Here is a 9,319-nt window from a genome sequence, read left to right on the forward strand (position 1 = left end):
ATTTGTGAAGGACATAGTAGGTATAAGGACCTTTTCTGATGGTATTTTGGAGATTACATGGGTGGTGGCCTTGAATGGTAACCTATATGTGGTCACCAGTTTTCAGAGAATTCTCATATGTGCCAACCCCTTGTCATGATATCCAGAGATAAAAGCCCAAGCCATGATTTTTTTCTAACATCTTTTCACTCACTACATGCTTTTTGATGTCTCTGAGTTCATCATCGTCTTCTTCCCTGGGGCAGGGGAGAAGACCTTAAAGACTGAGTTCCTGAGTCTTCCCAAGGGACAGGGCCCTGTGATCCGCATGTTGCAGCAGTTACTGTCACCCTTGGGGCTCCTTTGAGAGGAGGCACCACTATCCACATCTTTTCAGTGAGGAAATGAAGCACAGTGAGATTAAGTAACTTGCCTAAGATATTCAGTTCAGTTCAGTTCAGTCGCTCAGTCATGTCTGATTCTTTGTGACCCCATGAATTGCAGCATGCCAGGCCTCCCTGTTCATCACCAACTCCCAGAGTTCACTCAAACCCATGTCCATTGAGTTGGTGATGCCATCCAGCCATCTCATCCTCGGTCGTCCCCTTTTCCTCCTGCCCCCAATCCCTCCCAGCATCACGGTCTTTTCCAATGAGTCAACTCTTCGCATGAGGTGGCCAAAGTATTGGAGTTTCAGCTTCAGCATCAGTCCTTCCAATGAACACCCAGGGCTGATCTCCTTTAGAATGGACTGGTTGGATCTCCTTGCAGTCCAAGGGACTCTCAAGAGTCTTCTCCAATACCTCAGTTCAAAAGCATGAATTCTTTGGCGCTCAGCTTTATTTACAGTCCAATTCTCACATCCATACATGATCACTGGAAATACCATAGCCTTGACTAGACAGACCTTTGTTGGCAAAGTAATATCTCTGCTTTTCAATATGTTGAGGTTAAATAACAGCAAGTGAGTAATGGACACAGATTGTATTCACACATCAAAGTTATTTTGGACTTTCTTGAAAGAGCATATTTCGGCTAACACCACATGTATTTTAACTCTTGGTGACAGTGGAGACCAGTCTTGGGGAACGGGACTCATCATGTCTACATCCACAGAACACCAGGGTGCTCTGTCCTGGTAGGAGTCGTACAGTTGTCTCATACAGAGGAGCAGTGCTCACCAGGTAAGAAACGCCCTTGCTGATCAGCAACAAATTCCAACTCCTTTTGACTGTAATCCAAAACACAATATATATGTTTAATTTGGTACAAAAGGGGCTCTTAACAGTTTGTGTTTTTGGTGCTTTAGACATTGGGCTATGGGGGTGGGAGTGGCAAAGGATTTTTGCAGAGCTTCTGGGCAGTGGGGGGGCTCAGCGGCAGGAATCTGGAGAATGATTGAGTGCATATGGGTTGGTGATGTTGCCAGTGGGAGCTACAGCTAATTAGGGGGATGCACTCCTGCCTGGGTCGAGGGCAGATCTTTGGGCCACAGAGCATCGGTGCGCAGTGAGGATTCATTAAGGCGAAGTTGGGGCATCTTCCCTGTGTGAAGAAGAGGAGAGAGAGAGGGTCACTGAGAAGCCTTGGAATTGGAGCAGAAGGCTGTGGTTTCCTTGGCTCAAGGGGGTCAGATTCAGCACCTGTCAGGATCCCCAGCGTGAGCTTTTGCTGATGCTATTCCTCTTCCTGGGAGCTGCCCTCAAGTCTGGATGCCTATTTCTAGACTCTATTCAGGCCCTGGACATATGCCCTCCCTTCCCCAGCGAGCCCCGTTGTTCTGACTCTGGACTCCCTTTGCTAGTGTTGAACTTGTCTGGTCACCTTTGCACTGGGGTGGCCGCTGACGGCCACAGCAGCCCCAGCACTGCCCAGGCTCTCTTGGTGAGTGTGTGTCAAAAGGACGAGTTCTCATCTCGACTCTCAACCTGGGTTCCGGACCCACAGGGCAAGGGCAGGCAATGGTGCCATTAGATGGGGGGTGTGCTGCTGAGGCAGCACCACATACAGAACTTTCGTTCTGGGCACCCTTTGGGGCAGCATAATCTGTCTGCAGTACCAGCTGTCCCTGGCTTTTCTGTCATCTCCCACTAGTGCCCAGCTGAGAGTCCTGTATGTGACAAGATGGGTGGCCTGAGCACACTGATTAGCTGACAGCGTCTCTGGGCATCTCTGGATTGGATTTGCCAGTGGGACTCCAGGACCTCTGGACTCTGGGCTGTTTGGACTCATCTGGACATTCCCTTATCCTCAACAAAAAAGTAACCTAGCATTCTTGATAACTGCATTATAAACTCAGTGGTATTTTATTATTTTATCCCTGGTTTTGAGATAAAAATGTTAGGATTGGAGTGTTCAAGAAACTAGGTCAAGATCATAGACTTGGTAACAGGTTGAAGCCAGTACATTTCTATGATTACTCTTGAAGATGGCAAAGGGATCTGTCCACATTCTTGCACAGCACCCCTCAACGCAGATTTCTGTGCCTTATATCATCAGATCCAAAATGCTTCCTTGTTTCAGAGAAATGACCAAAAGCATCTACACAGAAATATATGTGACTAGAAGTGTCCATTCATTCCTTCACCACAGGAGGACTCAGTGTGTGTGTGGACCACATGCAGTCTGGACGTGGTGCTCCTGTGACACGGATCTGCTGGTGCTCATTTGTCCCACACTCCACAGGGTGACACTGATAACCTGGGAACATCTTGACCATGGGACTGACGAGGACAGCACCCAGTTTCCAGCATTTTGATTCTCCAAGCCTAACAGTCCCAGGGTAAAAGTACTGGATGTTTCCTCTGTTGAGATGGACTTTGGATTTTCACATCACCAACTCATTTTTATCAATTATTTCTTAGCTTGTGACATGTCACCGTGTCACAGATTCTGAACTGGTCAAGCAGGCGCTCACTGATACGTTCATGACTTTCAAGTCTCCAGAGAGCTATCGAGAGATATGTGGAGAACGGGGCTTCTGTGAAAGCAAGGCTGGAACTGAGGGCTCTATTCTGATCCACAGCCAGGAGCCCAGCTGCACTGACGCCTCCGTCCCCAGCAGCATCTCTGGTGGGCGTGAGCACACATCAGCTGTGTCGCCAACAGTGTCCAGAGGCTTCCAGCCTGTCCAGAGCTTCCAACACCCCCTGACCAGCCACCTGAGCCAGTGTTTGCCTGATTCAGTGAATACAGTCAGTGCAGCCTAACTGCAGACTCTGGAACCAGAACAGCCTCCAGGCCCCTGGCCCGGTCTGTACAAAAGGTCTGTGCATGAGAACACCCCAAAATACGATGCCCAGGTGCTTCCCAGGTGAACCAGGAGCAGTACCTCTTTGAATCTGGAGGCCTGAGGAGGGCAGATCTCTGGTGGCGTGGGAGTAACCATCATGAGACCATGAATGCTGAACTGAAAGGGGGCAGAGCAGTGAGAATGGCCAGGCTCAGAATTCAAGTTCAGCTTTGTTCCTCCCAGCCTCTGTGACCTGGGTCAAGTCACTCAACCTCTCTGTGGGTCAGTTCCCCCTTGGTAAAGCTGGGATAATAGTTTAGTTCAGTTCAGTTGCTCAGTCGTGTCCGACTCTTTGCGACCTCATGAATCGCAGCACATCAGGCCTCCCTGTCCATCACCATCTCCCGGAGTTCACTCAGACTCACGTCCATCGAGTCCGTGATGCCATCCAGCCATCTCATCCTCAGTCATCCCCTTCTCTTCCTGCCCCCAATCCGTCCCAGCATCAGAGTCTTTTCCAATGAGTCAACTCTTCACATGAGGTGGCCAAAGTACTGGAGTTTCAGCTTCAGCATCATTCCTTCCAAAGAACACCCAGGACTGATCTCCTTCAGAATGGACTGGTTGGATCTCCTTGCAGTCCAAGGGACTCTCAAGAGTCTTCTCCAACACTACAGTTCAAATGCATCAATTCTTCGGCACTCAGCCTTCTTCACATTCCAACTCTCACATCCATACATGACCACAGGAAAAACCATAGCCTTGACTAGACAGACCTTTGTTGGCAAAGTAGTGTCTCTGCTTTTCAATATGCTATCTAGGTAGTATCTACCTATACAGCTACTGGGAGGATTAAAGCAGTGAAAACACTCTTGGTTTAGCAACTGATCCACAGAAAAGATGCAGCAAAATGATCCATCATTATTATTAATTTTGGAGAATACCATCTGGAATGATTTGGCTTCTCCCAATTGTCACAGACACTGGCACAAGGAGGACATCTTTACAACCCGGTAAAGGCAGTCAGTGTCGGCCAGACAACATTGGGGAGGGGGTGTCACCATGTCCTCCAGCACTCCTGGTACCTGAGTGGCCAACCCAGGAGGGTCTTGCGGGTGGGGTGCAGCCAGCAGTCTCACAGCAGTGGGTAGGTAGTGGGGACAGACGATGGATGGAAGGCCAATAGGCCCCTCAGCCCTTTTTTACTGAAGCTTAGAAGTTCTGGGCATTGTTCTGAAGAACAACAGATCTAATATCCTTGGTGAGGATGCAGGGGAAATGCTTGGGTGCCATGTGAAGAACCATCTGGAGGCTCATGACCTCCAGGTCTTTCTACATCTTGGGCATTTCTCTCAGCAGATGCTGGGACAGGGTTCTCTGATTCACAGTCCCAGGGAACAATTTTCAAGGGCAAAACCAAGACCCCAGCCCACAGACAGCATCCCTGTGTCCAGCTTACCATGGCCCTGCTTGGACACCACATCCATGGCACCAGGCTGCGGCGCTGAAGAAAGTTATAAAAAACATCCAGTTTTCCCTGCAAAGCAGAAGTGGCTGTGAGGAAGCTACAGGCATAGACGCTGCCTCCAGATGAGCAGCATCGCCTCCGTCTCCCACGAGTCCCCAGGGCTGTGTCCCCGCACCCTGGCTGAGGCGGCGCTGCAGGCTTCCCCTGGGGCACGGGGCAGGGAAACCTTTTGTGTTTGTTGGGAGACAGACTCTGTGGCTCAGAGACTAAATTGGATTCTGGAACAAATCAGTGCTTTAGGTGTAGGAGGAGATGTTGGGGCTGCTTTTGAATTAAAAAAAAAAATGTCAAAGGTTGGAGGAGGTAGGCAGTAGCCAAGGAGAGGTCCTCAAGGAGAAACATGGTGGGTGTGGGGACCAGGCAGGAGATTGAAGGAGGAGGAAGAGGGCCTGCATGTGGGGGCAGAAAGGGAGAGGCAGGGGAGAGACCCGCTCCCCGCTCAAGGGGAAGGGTCCCGATACTGGGGAGAAAGAGAAAGATGAGGGAAACAAAGGACAGGCCAGAAAGTGGGCCTGGTGAGGTAGGATGCGGGGCCGGGCCTCTGAGTGGGAACAAGTCCCTGGCAGGTGGCTTCCTCCCTCTTGGAAGGCGAACTCTGGCTTTCCTGGGCCCCCACAGTGACAGTCAGGGAAGATGTGGGGCTGGCCTTTCAGCTGCCATTTGAAGCTCCCAGGAGGAAGCAATGGACCCCACAGGGACAGAGGCAGGACCAGAGTGAGGAGGGCAAAGATGAACCCAGAGATCGTGGTTCCTTCTTCCTCACACCTGCCACCTGGGCCCCTCCCTGTCGTCTCTCAGCCTCCTGCCAGCGGGGATCTCAGTCACCCAGGGGAAGGAAGTGTCCTCAGCTTCCCGCTTTCCGGTGTTTCCTGTCACCCCATCTCAGGCGCCACAAGAACCTGCAGTGAGGCCTTTGCCTCTCTCACTGAGCAGACGGGAGCTGTGGGCACTTCCCACAGCTATTTTAATGGTGGTAGGATCTTGGCTCAGAAGTTTCTTTTTCTTTTGCTTTTTTCCCTGACTTGTGTGCGGCTCTTTGTCATTGTTTCTTTTCTCTCATCCAATCACTCTCTGGTGAAACTCAGGATATTGTCAGAGCTGATGACAATCTCTGTGAGAGCGAGGAATTGGCCAGCTGTGAGTCAGCCACCAACATCCAGAATCCTGGGCCTGTTCAAGGGGAAGACCCCGGTGCTGGGACAGCTGGAGGCAGTGAGTGCATGAACATTCAACTCTTTGTCTCACTCTGAGCCACTAGGGTGGGAAGAGCTTCTGGATTTGCCCTGTCACCAAGTGGCGGGAGACCAGAGCCCATTAAAGCTCATGTTCATCCAAGCCAGGTCTTTTAGGCCCAAGTCCATGTGGATCGATCTGACCCCCTGCTCCCCCAAACCCCCAGCCTTAAGGGGGATCATTCTTCCCCTCCTATGGGCCTTTCTCACCTCCATCTGTCTTATCCTGTCTTCTTGGCACTCACAGCGGGAGACAATCACTGTGGTCTGTACAGGGCATGGCTGTGAGAAAGAGAAAATAATTGTCGGCTTTCTCATCTGACAGCTCCTGGATGCAGACACATGGCCTCTGTTGCCCTGGCACTTGTCAAGTACTGCTGTTGCTACTGCTGTTGCTAAGTCACTTCAGTCATGTCTGAGTCTGTGTGACCCCATAGATGGCAGCCCACCAGGCTCCCCTGTCCCTGGGATTTTCCAGGCAAGAGTACTGGAGTGGGTTGCCATTGCCTTCTCCGGTCAAGTACTGGCCACTCAGCAGATGTTTGTTGGAGAATCAAGGAGAAATGAGCAGCCCCTGGCACATAAGACAGTGGTCTCCATGTAAAAACACACCAAGCCCATTTAATTTATGAAGATGGCTCTTCTCCAAAGATCAACAAACTGTCCTGTTCCCTTGTTTCCAGAGGCCGCCCCTGTAGGAGAAGCTGGGTGTGAGGCTGTGCTACGTGATGGAGGCTGTCCAGCGTGTAGCGTTAGCAGGTGGCAGGGCTACATTCACCCACCTCTGGCAGATCCAGCCTCCCCAGGCCCCACACTGCAGCCAGTGCTGATGCCAGCCCTGGCAGAGACCCTGTTTGCCAGTAGATCTCAAACCCAGGTCCCACTGACTTGGGACCCCTTGCTCTAACTGCTTCTTATGGGCCCTGGTTTGGGTCCCCACCCTGAGTCTGCCACAGCATCCTCTCCTGACCCTTTGTCCCTGTGCTCATCTGGGCTCACACCTCACTGTCAGGTAAGATTCACTCCCCCTTCCTAAGCCCCTAGTCCCCAAAGGCCAACCCCACCGAGACCCTCACCCTGAAATGAGCCAGGGATGAAGAACAAGGAAACAAAGCCCAACATACATCAGAGCCCAGGGAGGGGGACCAAGTCCCTGAAACCTGAGGATCCTTTCCCAAAACTTACCTGAGTCCTGGAAAGGACCATCTTACAAACAGTCCTTTGGGAATTTCAAAAAGCCCATTGATATCAGGAGAGAATATAGCTGTTCCTGAAACAGGCTACCCCACATTGTTGAATTCAGTGCTAAAGGCCCTGGATCAAGCTGTGTTGGGGGTTGGGGAACAGTGTTGTCTGGGTGCCATTTGCATGAGTCTCACATCCTCTCTAGGGTCCTTCCCTTCCTTCTGTCACCCTGTTCTTTCTGCCAGTTCTCTCTGCCCACGTAGGTGGGAACTAGAGGGTTGCAAGAGGCCATCTCACCATGGGCAGCAGAGGCCTCTCTGCGCAGAGCACTGTGTGCAGCTAGCATGCTGACAACATCTGAACCAAACACATCACTTACCTTTTCTGGTCTTGGGGCTGATGGTGGCTCCTTGATGACCTAAGATGTTAAAGAGACATAAATAGGGTGGATGGGGCATGAAGGACTGTGGCTCAGCCATGCAGACAGGAAGGAACCCTCTTCTGCAGCAGTAAGGGGTCAAAACATGGGTTTTGGGGTTACAGCCTACGTTGCCTGAGCGACTTGGCCAACAAGTTCCACCTTCCTGAGCCCCAGGCTCCTTTATTTTCAATGGGAATTCATACCTCTGTGTAGACTCAAGGGGGAGATGGGCAGTCTAAAACCCCTTGTCCCTGGTAGGGGCCCCGGTGGGAAGTTTTCATCAGCTGCCATGACATCATATGAAAACAAAAGAACACTCCCCACATTCCTCCCCATCCCTTATCCCCCTGAGCCCGCCCCCAGCCTAACAGCCCTCAAGGATGATGGTCCACTTCCATCTCAGGAAGCTTTCTCTCCTCACTTCTCGCTCTTTGCAGAAACCTGATCTCCTGGTTTCTATGCTGCTTTGCTTGTCCTTTCTCAGCTCTGCTTTTTTCTCTTCTTCACCCAGCTCTGTCCTGTGCTCTTGCAAACCTGGCTGGCCATCCCCTCTGTCTCCCCTCCTTCCCCAGAGCCAGTCTCTATTCTTTTCATGACCAGGGCACCTGTCACACCCTCTGAGGGGGACATTTACCCTCAATGCCTACCCCTCTTCCCCCCCACCCAGGTACTAATGTCAGATGAGACACCAGACAGTGAGGTCCTGTGAGCAAGTGTGGTGGGTGCTTCATATCTGCCCCTCTATGCCCAGCATAGGGCCCTGCACATCCTGGTGACTTAGTGAAGACTGATCAAAGAGTGACAGAAAGCACCAGACACGGGCAGGGATCCATTCTGTTTTCAAAGGCACAGCCACTCCTGCAGACTCCTCTCCTTCCCCCAGCAGCAAAAACTCCAGGGCCTTTGGTCCACCTGAGTCCTCCAGAATCTTGACTGCTATAGGGTAGCCTTGGTCTCAGAGGGTGCAGTGGCCCCTCTCCCCAGGGCTGGGACAGCCCATAGATCCCTTCCCTTTGAATGTGAGAGCATGAGGCAGGCAGCCCCCTAGATGCTCAGGCTGTGTCTATGCCCAGATATGGAAAGACAGTCTGCGCCTTGTTTGCTGGTGTGAGGGCCTCAGAGCTGATGGGACCCTGCCAAAGAGCAGCAGCAGGGGGCAGGCATGTGTCTGGTGTCTCAGGGGGTTGGGGAGGGCTGGACAGGGGCTGTTCTGGTAGGGGTCACTCACCCTCTTGTAGCAGCAGAGACAGATAAGCACCAATGGGATCACAGTCAGTGAGGGGATGAATGTAGCATACAAGAAAGGACTGCTGGGAACCGGTCTCTGGGTGACAGCTGTAGTCCCAGAGGTTGTTGTCTTTGTGAAGGTGGTGGGGATTGCCGGCGCTGTCATCGTCGTGGTCGTTGTGGTCGTTGTTGTGGCCACTGTTGCCATCGTCATCGTCATTGTCCTGCTTGTCCTGACAGCGGTAGGCGTTGTGGTAATGCTTGTCGTCCTTGTCGTTGTTGTCCTTGTTGTTGTTGTTGTCGTCGTTGTTGTCCTAACTGTGGTAGGTCTTGTTGTTGTTCTGGTTGTTTTCTCTGTTGTTGTTGTCCTGACTGTGGTAGGCATTGTGGTCCTCTGAGTTGTTGTTGTTGTTCTTGTTGTTGTCCTGACTGTGGTAGGCGTTGTGGTCCTCCGTGTTGTTGTTGTCCTGACTGTGGTAGGCGTTGTGGTCCTCCGTGTTGTTGTTGTTGTCTTG

General features: G+C 51.6%; 1 long non-coding RNA gene across 1 annotated transcript; it reads right to left on the bottom strand.

Moving 5' to 3' along the window:
• Positions 1–4,662: 4,662 nt before the first annotated feature.
• LOC120865150 lies at positions 4,663–8,835 on the bottom strand. Its single transcript, XR_005721322.1, has 4 exons — positions 8,806–8,835; positions 7,536–7,574; positions 6,182–6,253; positions 4,663–4,748 (listed from the first exon to the last, which is right to left on the bottom strand). It is a non-coding gene; the product is annotated as an uncharacterized LOC120865150 (long non-coding RNA).
• Positions 8,836–9,319: the final 484 nt, after the last annotated feature.

The sequence above is a fragment of the Oryx dammah genome, unplaced genomic scaffold (genome assembly GCF_014754425.2).
Source record: "Oryx dammah isolate SB20612 unplaced genomic scaffold, SCBI_Odam_1.1 HiC_scaffold_6, whole genome shotgun sequence".
In the NCBI taxonomy this organism is placed as follows: Eukaryota; Metazoa; Chordata; class Mammalia; order Artiodactyla; family Bovidae; genus Oryx; species Oryx dammah.